Source organism: Ceratotherium simum, chromosome 13 (assembly GCF_057802395.1).
Source record: "Ceratotherium simum simum isolate JZ-2026a chromosome 13, ASM5780239v1, whole genome shotgun sequence".
Lineage (NCBI taxonomy): Eukaryota > Metazoa > Chordata > Mammalia > Perissodactyla > Rhinocerotidae > Ceratotherium > Ceratotherium simum.
In genome coordinates, this window is record NC_141912.1 from 4,389,036 (window position 1) to 4,402,542 (window position 13,507).

Consider the following 13,507-nt stretch of genomic DNA (forward strand, 5'->3'; position numbering starts at 1 on the left):
TTTTAAAAGTTGTGGCTCATGGATCAGCAGTCTTGATAAGGTGAAAAATTGTGTTGTGGGCTTTCTCGAACTAATATATTGGAAGGATAAGAGGTGGAAGTCAGATGATGGGATGCTTGAAAAGCGGATTTCAGGCATGATGTAATTATTAGTGAAAACAAGGTCTAGGATGTGATCTTGGGAGCGAGTGGCTGAGATGGAGGGAGGAAAAGATTGCTATAGAGAGAAAGTCGGCATCTGAGGGCTGGGTGTGGGCTGAGACATTCGTAAGGTTGATGAAGTTATCAAAATGAGTACAGGACAGAGTGGAAAGGTCATCAGTGAGCCAGGAGCTAATACCTTAAAAGAATGGCAGGAGGAATGGTGCAGGGCTTTGGAAGTGATGACTAGGAAAAGCAGAGAAATGGTTGGTGGTACATTACAATGGTGTGTGTTCAAAAGAAAGCAGCGTCACAAAGCCAAGAAAAGAGTCTGAAGACAGAGTACTCTCTGTTAAATGTCGTAGAGCAAGGCTCAAGATAAGATGGGAATGGAGGAAGGGCAAAGATGGAGGGATTGATCCAGAACAGGGGGAAGAGCACCCCATCCTCTGAGTACAGAGAGGAGGAGACAATCAGGTGTTTAGGCTCTGTGGCCTCAGTAGACTCAAGTGGGAGGCAAGTCTGTGTCCGGAGAATGAGGAAGGTGGGGATGGTTGGTGGGTAAGGACTTAAGGTTCCGGATAAATGTTGATGAGAATAAGAAAACATTCTTTTCTGACGACAAGTAGAAGAATTGTCAAATCCTTCTGAGGTGGACAATGATGAATTTACTGTGACATCAGATAGATCCTTTAATGGTCAATTTTATGTGTCAACTTGACTGGGCCACAAGATGCCCAGATAGGTAGTTAAACATTATTTCTGGATATGTCTGTGAGGATGTTTCCAGAAGAGATTAGTGGTGGACTCAGTAAAACAGATTGCCCGTCCCAATGTGGGTGGACATCATCCAATCCACTGAGGGCCTCAACAGAACAAGGAGGCAACAAAAAGGCAGAGGAAGGCTGAATTAACTCTGTCTTACTGCGTGAGCTGGGACATTGATCTTTTCTGGCCCTCAGAGCTCCTGGTTCTCAGGCCTTCAGACCTGGACTGGAATCTACAACAGTGGCTCTCTGGCTCTCAGGTCTTCATATGACACCATCAACTTTCCTGGGTCTCCAGCTTGTAGACAGCAGATCATGGGGCTTCTTGGCCTCCATAATCATGTGAGCCAATATCTTATACTAAATCTCTCATATATAAATATATATCTCCCATTGGTTCTGTTTCTCTGGAGAACTCTGACTTATACAGATGTCATGGCTATAGACTTTTCTATGTCAGGGCTCAGCTGCCCAGGAATAGGAGCAAACAAACGGAATTGTGGAATTGATCCAGATTGACTTTTCCCCAAGCAAGTGGATCGGAAGGATAGGAACACAAAGGAGTGGAGGGAGGTGGTCGTGCTAGTAGTTTAAGTGATTGCCTGTGGGGCTCAGAGGGTGTGGAAGAAAATCAAGTCTCAAGGGAGTGAGAGGTGGGGTAAGAGGGTAGGGTTCCTCTGCCCTTGGGGGGTGGACTTTAAACTTTGATTGCTTACCCCCAGAGGGATTCTTGAGAAACCAGGTACCTGCTCTAACATTTCTAAGTTAACACCTAGAAATGTTCACCTTAAGTTTAGGTAGCAGCAAAGGGTGTAATTTTCAGCATGTGGTAAATATTGACATTTTAAAATAAAACTGTTACATTTCTGATTTCAGCGTGTCCAATTTAAATGCCACACTGCCTTGATAGCCACCAGCTGTTCTTTAAGAAAGGGATTTTTTTTCAACATTCCTTTTCATATTTTCATCCCACTCTCCCTAAAGAATTTTGTCCCATTTTAGATTCTTGTGCGTGAAAGTCTTTTATTGTTGACCCTATCATATTTCCCCATAACAAAAATATTTATATAAATTGAAATAAGATTTTAGAATATTTCCTATGAACATTGAGCTGAGAATGTTAACCTTTTTTCCAGGATTGAGTTTCATTACACTTAATGCCTCATTGATTAAAACCACACACAGGCCCACGCCTTTCTTGGTGAAGTGGGAGGTGAACAGTTGTGAAAGGGATGTGGAAAGAAGAACTAGTGTGACACAGGCTCCCTCCTTCTAAAGGAGAGCAGTTTTAGAAACAAGGACTGTGGTAGGTTGAATTATCAGTCCTGTTCTCTTAATCAGCCCCTTAATAAAATTACGCGCCCATACCCTCACCGTGGCCTCAGGCTTGGTTTAGGGACTTGCTTTAGTGGACAGAACGTGAGCAGAACCTTGAAATGCACAGTTTGGTTGGGCCTCTAGTGCTTCTGCCATTGCCATGAGAAGGCAGACTTTGCCCTGGGTAGGTGCTGCCCTCCAACTGAGCCCCAAATAAGATATGGAGCTGAGCTGGCCCGGCCGGGGCCTGCTGCGTGATTGCAGGGCCCATTGCAAAATGAATATGTGGGCATCAGGAGTCAATCTCCCTTTCCCACAGCTCATCACCCTGACATGTGGTGGATGGCAACCTCCAAAGGGTAGCAACCTCCATGCTGGGATGCACCCAGGACCTGGGTAGGGAGTGAACAGGAAGTCCCTGCCCATTGCCCACGAAATGTGCCATGGCACTGAGGTCTGGGGCAGGGATAGCCACCACCTTGCTCTACCCTGAGACGCTGCAGGGTGTCCTGAAGGTGACCCAACCCTCCCTGTGCCTGTGCCCAGGCCCCCAGTGCAGGCAGAGGGCAGCAGTGGTCACTGGGCAGGGGTGGAGGAGCTGGCAGCTGAGAATCTCTCCGGGAGGTTGATGAGGTGGGGGCGGGCAGCGCCACATGTGCATTGAGGCTCTCCGCCCCTGGGGCATGCTCCCGTGTACCAACACCAGTGTTTTCCGGCTCCTTCTGAGTGCAGGGCCCTGTGCGATTGCACTGATCACACGACAGGGAGCCAGCCCTGGCCCAGCAGGCTGCAGACTGAGAGCTTAAACAGGGACACCCCACCTGAGCCACAGTTGCCATGAGAACATAACGATTGCCGTTTTAAGCCACTGCATTTTGGGGTGGTTTGTTCTGCAGCATTATCGTGGCAATAGCTGAATGGCACAAGTTATGTTCTCATGGAAGTTCAGCATCCAACATACGATTTCCCTAAAACCACTCGTGCCCATTTACTCCTTGGGAAGACTCTGCACACATGCAGCCCGTTTGAGGACTGCTGGGCTAGAGACCAAAGGTGAGGTGGAGTGGGGGGGAGCGTATGAGACAGCTGACAGGGGACAGGGCTGTGATCTGCAAGCGGGATCTTGGTGACATCAGTGGTAGAGCGTGTCTGGGGATGGCGGTGTGAGAGGGTGGAGGGTGTGACCTGGAGAGTTGAGATGTGGAGGCCTTGCAGAGCTAGTGGCACTGTATGTCCAAGTGGACTCGATGTCACCCTTTGGAGCAGTGTCACCTAGAGGGGAGACACTTGGGCTTGTAATCAGACAGGCAACCTGTGCTACAGTCCTGCCTAGCCCCTTACCCTTACCTGTGTGACGGTGGGATGCTGCTCATCCTCTTCCCGAGCCCCCTCCCACCTTCCGCTCCCATCACTGCTTCTGGTCCCTCACCGTGAGCTCCCCAAACCAAGTCTGTTCTTACAAAGCTTCACATGCCCTCAACTCCCCATAAGCAGTGGGGTTGGCCTGCTGTTGTGTCTGGGGGAGTGATTAAATCTTTACTGATTTTATTTTTTTATTCTGGAATATCATTATTCAATCCTTACAGATCACAGTGTGGTTTTCTTTTCATAGTTGATCCCATATCTGTATCAATGTAGTTAAATATATCCACTCAGCTCCTTATGCTCTTCATCTCATAGGAAGCATTTTGCTAATGGAAGGATTTAAATCAACCCTGCAGGGAATGATTAAGGTTTACAGATAATTGTGCTATCAATTGGGATAAGTTATCACATATTATTTGCATATGTAAAGGCCACCCGAGGAATATTCTGGCTTCTTCCTCTTAGAATTAATATTTGGAAAGAAGAGAACAATTAAACTATTCTAGGAAGGGAAATCTGCAAAGCCCCAGCATCAGTAGCTGGTTTTGTTGTAAGTTCTGAAGAGAAATTATGAAGCATAGCATGAGATAGGTCAAGAGGCGTGGAGACCACATTTGGGGCAAGGAAGACGTGTATAAAATTAATTTTTAACCCTTCTTTTGAGGGGGATGCCATCAGCATTTTTGAGGATCTGATGAAAAGTTTGGATTCTTTCCCCAGATGGACTCACAGAAGCACATACACGCAAAATTCCGCATGCATCCTTGCAGGGTACTCAGGCTCCCTAAAGACCACCCATGGGCTCCTAGGGGGGATCCAAGGAGCCCAGATAAGGCCCTTGGGGGCATGACAGGCTCAGAGGACACCAGAAATACAAGCTCCATTGGAACGATAGTTGAGATGGGAGAAGAGAAGAAGAGTTTGGAAAGCTCGGTAGAGAGGCTTGGAGGGCTGGGTTCAGGGAACATCACTGTATTCTGTAGTGGGCAAGAGGCTGTTGAATATTTTGAGCAGGATTCCAGGCCTTGGACAAGTCACCTTTCTGGGCTTCACTGGCCTCCTCTATAAAATGGGGCTGTTCTCAGGGTCAGCATGAGAACAAAGTGAGATAACGTAAGTGAAGGTGTTTCGTAAACTGAGGTTTAGGAAGATTGACCGGGTTGTGACATGATGGGTAGATTCACACACATCCCTCAGTTAGGGAGCAGGGACACTTTATTGTGGCTGGAGACCGTTAGTCAGGGCAAGAGAATGAGAAAAAGGCATGGACATATTACAAAGTAAACCAGGTGCAATGAACTTACCATTTTTGAAATAAAGGGGTAATACTCCAGATAGATTATTACCTTTTAGTGTGAATGGAAAGGTCTTGAGTGAGATCAGGAAGAAGATGAAAAATATTAATCCTGAAAGCCCCCAAATTTTTCCAGACATCTTTCTTCCAAAACCAGATGGTACATTAATTAGATTCTCTGCAAATTATAGAATATTAAATTTTATAACCAAACCAAATTGATGTCTTATGCCTGGAACCAATGTGCTATCGAATCTATTGGGAACAGCTTAGATTATCTTAACTATTGATTCATGAAAACAGTTTTGGCAAATGGTCTCAGACAAGGAATTAAGCCAGAAACAGCATTTGTCATACCAGATGGGTTGACTCACCCTTTGGACTGAAAAAGTCACCTGTCTTTTTGTGAAACTGCCTAGTGGTCTATTAAATGGAGCAGGGACATTTGTTATATCATGTATCAATGGATGAGTCTTGATTATCCAATGTATATGAACTTCTGGGACACTTCAGTTTGGTGCTAAATATTATCTGTATAGCTGGTCTTTTAGAGAAACTTAATGAAAACTCATTTGGACATCCAAACTTCAGCTATTTGGAGGAAGGGATGGGAAATTGGACCATAGCCATTTTGGGAGAAAGAAGACATTATTAGAGGTTGAGAATCTCTTACATGCAAGAGATAAGTCAGGTCATCTACCCTACGGGACAGATTGTCCCTTGTTTGGGGGCCACAGAGCGACCTTGGTGTCTTAACACCAAGAGGTAACACCCTAAAAAGTTATTTGGATGCAAAGTTGTGAAGACTGCTCTTCCCCCAACTTTTCCCTGGCTGTCCTGTGCTCATCATTTAAGGTTCAGTCAAAATGTCACCTCCTTACCTGAGTTTTCCCTACCCCCCAGTCCTGCCTCCAGAACATTCTGTCATATTACCCTGTTACTTCTTCCCTCATTTCCATACTGAGTTACTTATTTAGGGCCTGCCTCCCTCCCATGAGGGATCCTATTTGTCTTGCTCATTGCTCTATTCTCAGCCCCTAGCACGTGTCTGACTCACATTTGTTGAATAGATGAACTCATGGAGCTTTTAAGACATTGAAACAAACCCTGATTTCCTTACCAGCTCTTAGAGTCCCAGGCCTTTATATTCTTTATTCTGACAAGACTTTGGATTCTATACCTACAAGATAGCCCCCTGTTCTGCTGCTGCGGTCCTAATTCAGAATTTCCTTACATTTGGACCATTGCAGTGACCTCTGAAATGTTCTGCCTGCCTTTGATCTCCATCCACTCCAGGTCATCTGTAACCCCCTGCTGGATCAATTTTCTATTTCCTGCTCAGAACACAAGCCCATCAGTCCGACATTCAAGTTCCCTCTTCTCTGTCCCCATTTCCCATCTTCTTCTGTATGTCCCCACTGATTGAGTCAAGTCAAAGTACTCCTCTCCTCTCCATGCACAGCCTGCAGGCTCCTGCCTCCCAGCGTCTGCTCAAGTGCTTCTCTTGACTTGCCCAAATATTAGCCAGCTTCTAAGACCCATTTCAAACATTCTCTCCTCCAAGGATCTGTCCCTGCTTTCACTCAACTGAAAGTAACCCCTGCTTCTTTCAACTTTTCTAACACTTTATTTGTTTCTCTTTTAAGGTATGAAACACTTATTTACATGTCTGGTGTCCTCCAGACCATGAACTGGTCGAGGATGGGGACTGAACTTTATTTATCCTCACCTTCTATTGAGTACTTTGCACAGAACCTTGCACATAGTAGATACTCCAGAGTTGAATGACGGACTGTGTCTGCATTCTTGTTTGGGTTCAGTTTTATTTTAAGGCCAGGAAAATGTAAAACATCCTGAAATATATTAGTCATGATTATTACCAAGGGAAAGAAATCTGTTTCCTATTTGATGAACTGCCAAGCAATAGATTGTGGTTTGGATAGTAAAAACAATGACACAGAACTTGACAATTTGCAATGGGCTTTACTTCATCTGATCCCACGAGCCGGTGAGGTAAGTTGGTATATCATAAGTGTCTCCAGTTCACAGTTGAGGAACCGAGGCTCAGGGAGGAAAAACTGCATGAAGTGTGACAGCCAGTATGTGGTGGGGCTGGTACTCAGGTCTTGTGATTCCATGTTCTCTCCCTCCGATACTGCCGTCCTCCAACCCTTGTCATGAGGTGGGCGGAGACTGTGATAAATTCTTACTGCATTTTAGAGAGACGGCCCTAGAAATTCCAGTATTTCTGATGAGCATTCATCCTGGGTGAGAAAAATTGAAGATAAACTAAGTTATCAATTCAAGAAGTTAGAATAAAGAACAATTTTAAAGGTAGTAGGGTTTGATTAGACAGTGACTGAGATAGTTTATGAATTAAACGGAAAGGACCCTTACCTGTGAACTATGAGCTGGCAAGCACAGGTGTCTTTGCACCTGATTCCTTGCATCTCCTCGAAGATAAAAGGGAGCAAGAGGTAAGAGCAAGATTCGGGCCTGGGAGGCTCAAACCCCAGCTGTACTACTCCTGGCTGTCTGGATTTGAGAAAATTACTGTCTGAGCCTATGTTTCCTTATCTGTAAATGAAATAGTCATTGTAATCATGTCCCAGATGCTATGAATTTATTATCCCATTCTAGTCTCCCCCAGACTCTAAGAAGTAAGTATTAATATTATTTTGTACTAATTTTAACTCCTTCTTCATTCTACAGACAAGGAAATGGGTTCAAAGAGGTTAAAAGCCAGGAGCAGCAAGAGGTTGGCAAGAAGACAAACCCCGGTCCATCACTCACCATCCAGCCTACTAGCTTCCGTCTACACACAGGCAACAGGAAAACCCATCCCAGCAGCATTCATATGACGGTCAGATCAGAAAATGTGTTTGAAGTGTCCAGATAATATTAAGATCCCTTCTTGTTTCTTTTAATAAATGTTTGTGAATAAATAAGCATATCTAGGAATCTGTATTTCTTAAAATCATGTTTGAATTATAAACCCTTTGTTTAATGATAATGATTAGTCATCAAGTTCATGTTTATACTCAGCTTTTTTTAGTAACGACATTCCTTACCATCAGAACATGAGGCAGAGCCAAGGACCGCCCTCCACCCGGTGGCAGCAGATCCCACTGGCTGTGAGAGGCCCTGAGAAGCAGGGAAGAGCCTTTGAAGCTTTGCAAAAACAACCCTATAAATGATGGCATATATCATAAGCACAGTAATGAAAACTGCCTTAAAATTGGTGTCTGCTTCACTTTTAACGTTTAATGGGGAGTTGCAGAAGTTAATCAGGGAAAGAAACCTAGGAAGAAAAGATTGTACAAGAGTTATTGATGGGTCTGGAAAACCTCAAAACTATATTTAACATAAATGTTTTCATCAGACTTTCTTACCCACCCCCAGGATCATTCTAGCTTCAATGCCCTAGATGGATGCTAGAGGCAGGACACTAGAGAACATTCCGGAGGGGAGAGGACTTTGAGGATCTGGAAGATGGCAGAGCCTCAAGATGAACAAGACCGAGACTCAGTCCTGATTTTGAGTCTTTGCTCTGTCTTTTATTAGCTGTGTGACCTTCAACCAACGCCTTTACACTCTTTGGACTCGGGCAGAGATTGCGAGCTCTTCCTCAAATAGCTTCCTTTCCCCTAGGCGCACAGGAGAAGCTAGCAGCGGTCCCGGGACTGATTCGAGCCAATGGCATGTACATGGAAGGCACATTGCCATGTCCAGGCTTGGCCAGTTGTAACCTTCACGGGCTCCTCCACTGTCTCTCTTTCCCTACCTGCTGGCGGGGAGGAGAAGGCTCTGAGCACCTGGAGGAGGGCAGAGCCACAGATGGAAGGGACCTGGGTCCCCAAATGCCATGTGAAAGGCCACGGCACCAGAAGTGGTCTGTGGACATGACTGTTACATAAATAGGGAATAAAGTTTTATTATGTTGAGCCACTGATAATTTGGGGTCTGTTACTGCATCTAGTGTTACCTTTACTAACACAGATTCATTTTCCTTGTTGGCACCATGGGGTAATAATGGTCCTTATCTCTGTTGTTATAAGGATCAAAAGAAATAATGTACAGGAAATCACTGTAGAAAGTCTAGAGGTCCTGATTGTCAATCTTATTAATCAGCCTAGTCACAGAGCTACTGGCACCCGACCAAATCCATGGTTTCCCTGTCCCCGGTTAACGCTGGGCCAGGCTCCTCCAGCAGAAGGCGTCCTGGAACCACAAGCCACCACCCAAGCCCTGTTATGGGCACTGCTCATGTCCAAGCTGGTGTCATCCCTCCCACTTTTGCTTCTCCCCAGCAGATGCTGTAGAACAGGCCGTGAGACCAATGAGGTCTTCCCACTCATCCCCTATGGTGTATCCAGGGCTTTGTTAAAATTCTTCTATTTTGCCACCTGGAGTTTCCCCCCAAAATGTTTATTTTTTCCGATAACAAAAGTATTACATACTTTGGAAAATTTGAAAAGAAAATATCCACCCACTAGAGATGATCATTAATATCATGGCATATTTCTCTCCATATTTCTTAAGGTAAGTATATTTTTGCCACAGTTGAGAACATAATTCCCACATGATTTTGTATCTTGCATTGTGTTCTTTGCTTGCCATTATCACAAACATTTCCCCATGTCACTAAAAATTATTTATAGACATTACTTTCAGCAGTTCCATAATATTCCATTTAGGGATGCATCATAATTTTCCTAACCAATTCCTTATTATTGGATAATTAGGTTGTTTCTAGTTTTCAGTGTTATAAAAAAATGCTTCAATGATCCTATCTGTCAACTTTGGATTGCTTCCTTTACAGTCGGAATTCTTCAAGGCCATTCAGGTTGAGAACTGGGTAACATGTGGAAAGCCATTACATGGACTAGAGACACCTGATTTCTGGGATATAATAGCCTGGGAAGGTCAGCTGTGGGACCTGGCCTCTAAGAGGCCCTGGGGAGGATGGCTGAGACTCTTCAAGGAGATTGGAGGGCAATTCTTCTTTGTACCAGCTGTAGGGAGAGATGCTCAGCTGCCTGAGCGTGAGGGACAACGGATGGTCCTCCCTCCAGTTCTCTGAGGGTCAGGCCAGCCCTTTTTCTTGGGAGAGTCTGGGCTCATGTCTTATGAGCTGATGGCTGCACTGCCAGGCCATACTTCTTGAAGTGTTATTCTTTTTTTACTTTTTTGACCCACATCTGAGCTTTTTTTTTTAAATTGAGCTATAAGTAACATACCATAAAATTCAATCTTTTAAAGTTTTAATATAATCACAAAGTTGTGTAACCATCACCACCATCTAATTCTAGAACATTTTCATCATCCCAAAAAGAAACCTACACCCTTTAGCAGTCAGTCTCCCATGCTCCCATCCCCATAGCCCCAGCAACTAATTTACTTTCCTGTCTCTATGGATTTGCTTATTCCAGACTTCATATAAGTGAAATCTATGATATGCGGCCTTTTGTGTCTGGCTTCTTTCACTTAGCACAATATTTTCAAGGTTCATCCATGTTGTACTTCATTTTTTTACAGCTAAATAATTTCCATCGTGCAGATATACCACGTTTGTTTATCCATTCATCAGTTGATGGACATCTGGGTTGTTTCCACCTTTTGGCTATTATGAATAATGCTGCTATGTGAACATTTGTGTACAAGTTATTGTGTGCATATATATTTTCAGTTCTCTTGAGTATATTTAGGAGTAGAATTGTTGTTTAACTCCATGTGTAACTTATTAAAGAACTGCCCAACTGTTTCCCAAAGGGGAAACTCATTTTGCATTCCCACTAGCAATATATAAGGGTTCCAATGTCTCTACATCCTCACCAACACTTGTTATTTGTCCATCTTTTGGATTTTAGCCAGTCTAGTAGGTGTGTAGTGGTTTTGATTTGCATTTTCCCACTCACTGGTGATGTTGAACATCTCTTCATGTGCTTATCAGCCATTTGTATATCTTCTTTGGAGACATGTATATTCAAATCTTTTGCCCATTTTTAAACTTGGTTGTCTTTTTATTGTTGAGTTGTAAGAACTCTTTATATATTCTGGATACTAGACTCTTATATAAGATTTGCAAATATTTTTTTCCATTCTGTGGGTTGTCTTCTCACTTTGGTGGTGTCCTTTGAAACACAAAAGTTTTTAATTTTGTTAAAGTTTGATTTATCTCTTTTTTCTTTTGCTGTTTGTGCTTTTGGTGTCTCGTCTAATCCAAGGTGACAAAGATTTACTCCTGTTTTTTTCCAAGAGTTTTATAGCTTTAGCACTCACACTTAAGTCTTTGATTCATTTTGAGTTAATTTTGTATATGGTGTGAGATACAGGTCCAACTTCATTTTTTTGCATGTGGATACCCAGTTATCCCAACACCATTTGTTGAAAAGACTACTCTTTCCCCCATTGGATTGTCTTGGCACTCTGGTCGCAAATCAATTACCTATAAATATATGAGTTTATTTCTGGACTCTCAATATATGTCTATCCTTATGCCAGTACCACCCTGTCTTGATTAGTGCAGATTTGTCATAAGTTTTGAAATTGGGAAGTCTGTGTCTTCCAACTTTGATCTTTTTTAAGATTGTTTTGGCTTTTCTGGGTTCCTTGCATTTCTATATGAATTCAGGATCTGTTTGTCAATTTATGCAAAAAAGGCAGCTGGGATTTTGATAGGGATTGTGTTGAATCTGTAGGCCAATTAGGAGAGTATTGCCATCATAATATTATTTAGTCTTCCACAGTGTTATTCTTAAAAAACAAAACAAACCACAAACCTCAACAGTTACCCAACTCACATAATCAACAATTATTGTTTCTCTGCAATATGGAAGCTTCTATTTTCTCCAGCTACTTTTTAAAATGGAACACTCTGCCTTTAAATGAATTGTCTTCTTTTACCAGAAAACTCAACTTTGTAGATTTCCTTATTAGACTGTAATGACTCTGTTTTAGTAAAGTTATCAGGGGTAAATACCATACGAATTTCACTAAAAGATGGAATAGGCAAGGCAAAAAACAAACATTGAAACCATTGCCCAACTTGCCACAAAGAACAGGTGGGTCTGTGAGGAAGGTGAAAGGTTCTTGGTTTTCACATGCTGTGCTCTCTCCCCGAGTATTAGCAAGAGCTGGTTTCAAATACCAACCGCTCTCCACTCCTCTGCCTTTGTGTGCAATTTTTAAAAAGTCCTCACTTTCTCTGCATCTGTTTCCTCTTCTTTACAACAGTAGTGTGATCCAGGCGCCCAGGTGACCTCATGAACCTGTGTCTGTAATATAAGTTACGCTTACTTTTAATGACAAATTATAGTTGGCTGAGCACCCCCAGGTCTGGCTGCCAGAAACTGACCCCCTTCACAGTGTCCCCCACTTGTTGCTGTGAGTTCCTACAGGGTGCCTCACATGCCCAGAGCCAGTCTGTCACCTGCTCCATCACATACGCCCCCTGTTGCCTCTCCTGCACCTGTCCCACGCCCCTCACTTCTGCCACGCCTCCAGGAGACGCCCATCACTGGAGTCCCAAAACCATGTAAGGTACTGTTTTGGGATTCATTTAAATCTCCCCATCCTGTGGGCACCAGAGCAATGCTGTTTCTATATAGACAAAGAGAATGGTCTTCTCTACCCTAAATGCAGCAAGCAACTCTGCCCAGTCCCAGAGTCTCTCTGAGTCATTCTTGAAAAATTCAATAAGGCTGGCACTCTTGCATTCCTAACCATACTCCAATAGGATTGAAGCACTGGGAGGGGAGGAAGGGCAGCATCCCATAGACACCATTCTCTACTGTTTGTCATGATCTCCACCTCTCCCCAACCTTTTCCTCCCTGCCAGGTCACCAAACAGAAGCTTGAAGGAATGCAAGAAAAGGAGGAGTGGGGGCCATCTCCCCAACAGCAGCTGGGCGCCTGCTCCGGGGGGGGGGTTGGGGGGGGCAGACACGAGTTCCTGATGGTTGAAAATGGTATCTGCCCCCAAGAGGCATTATGAGGATTAACTGAAGTAATGCAAATAAAAATACATTAAAATAATGCAAAATAAAAAAAAAATGCAAAAGAAACAGTCCCTGGCACAAAGAAGACATTTCTCTCAGGGTTTTAAAATATCAAAGGTGATAAAATCCCTTTTCTGGTTAAAGGTACATTTTCCCAGTACCTCTCAGCACCCCAGTGGAAATTTCCCTGGGGCCTGAGATTCCAGGAAAGACTCCTGGGTAACCGCCCCCTTCCTATGGACTCACGCGGCTCCAAGTCCAGGACGCAGACCAAACTGGGAGTCAGGACTCCCTCCTCCTCTGCTCACCTCCAGGCACTGGGGGATGACGGACTGTCTGTCTGCGGGTTTGGCCAGCTGGTGCCACAACACAGGGGCACAGCGCCTCCTCCCTGCTTTCTGCCCAGGGCAGGAAGGGGCCCAGTGTGCCCCAGCCCACCCTCCTTCTGCCCACAAGGGCCGGGCATTTCAGTACAGTCCCTCCCCTTGACTTCGACCAAAAATAGAAGCTTGTTTCATCCCCCCTGTGCAAGGCCTTTCCCACGACTCCTCCTCCCCAGAAATCCCCGTAGGCTGTTACGGAGCTCATCCCCCAGCTCCCCACCCCCGCTCTACCCCGCAGGCC

General features: G+C 44.3%; 1 long non-coding RNA gene across 2 annotated transcripts; it reads right to left on the reverse strand.

Annotated features, from left to right (window-relative positions):
• Positions 1–6,648: 6,648 nt before the first annotated feature.
• LOC147915359 (uncharacterized) lies at positions 6,649–13,418 on the reverse strand. Of its 2 annotated transcripts, XR_015553938.1 has the most exons (5): positions 13,130–13,418; positions 12,086–12,160; positions 7,955–8,184; positions 7,281–7,336; positions 6,649–7,147 (listed from the first exon to the last, which is right to left on the reverse strand). It is a non-coding gene; the product is annotated as an uncharacterized LOC147915359 (long non-coding RNA). The 2 variants fall into 2 exon arrangements; XR_015553937.1 differs by having other exon boundaries at positions 7,955–12,160.
• Positions 13,419–13,507: the final 89 nt, after the last annotated feature.